Consider the following 789-nt stretch of genomic DNA (forward strand, 5'->3'; position numbering starts at 1 on the left):
GCCTCAGCTGTATTTTTGTTTATATTATTTAATTTCTAAGCCATCACATGGAACTCCTCAGGCTCAGGTATGGATCCTTTGAATGGCCCTATACAAGCATGACAAGCCTTGGACTTACTGGGTGTCATCATAGGTAATTCAGGTAATTGGATATAGACTATAGTTCCCAATCACTTAAGGGCCCATATTCCGGTCTGTCAAAATATTTGATATAAATCAGACGCGTGTGTGAAGTAAAATATAATATTGGCGTTCTTGATGCATGCAGAGCTCACAGTATCTTTCTATTCTTCTAATCACTGCCAAAAGTGTCATTACAGAATTTAATACTATTCACAATGGAGGGAGACCGATATGAAGCGAAGAATAAATGGAGGAGCTGGAGCACGAGGAGGAGAAGAGAAAGAAAGATGAAGGAGAAGAAATAAACTCGGTATGCCCGAATTTGTTGTATGCTGAAAGCAGAACAGCAAGTCTCATTAGTAGGCTTTTATACATCTCTAAGATTATGTAATGGGCCGAAGCAATTTGAAAATGATATTCTTTTCGTTCTTTCCCTCACTCAGCGCAGTGTGGTTCATTTTTTTAAAAGAAACATTTCGCACATTTCCTTGAGGGTGTTCATTATAATGGCACTGCTAGACATGTGGGCTCTTGATTTAGGCTTTCCTGGCATAGGGATAGTGGGAAGGGAGCTGCGGATGCTTGGATATTTTACAAATTTTACAGGTGTAAAGGGTGGGATTTTGTATATTGAATGCCGCGGTGCTTATTGCATCACTGTATTAA

Source organism: Diadema antillarum, unplaced genomic scaffold (genome assembly GCF_040938485.1).
Source record: "Diadema antillarum isolate AM-2024a unplaced genomic scaffold, OU_Dant_1.0 scf00000040, whole genome shotgun sequence".
Lineage (NCBI taxonomy): Eukaryota > Metazoa > Echinodermata > Echinoidea > Diadematoida > Diadematidae > Diadema > Diadema antillarum.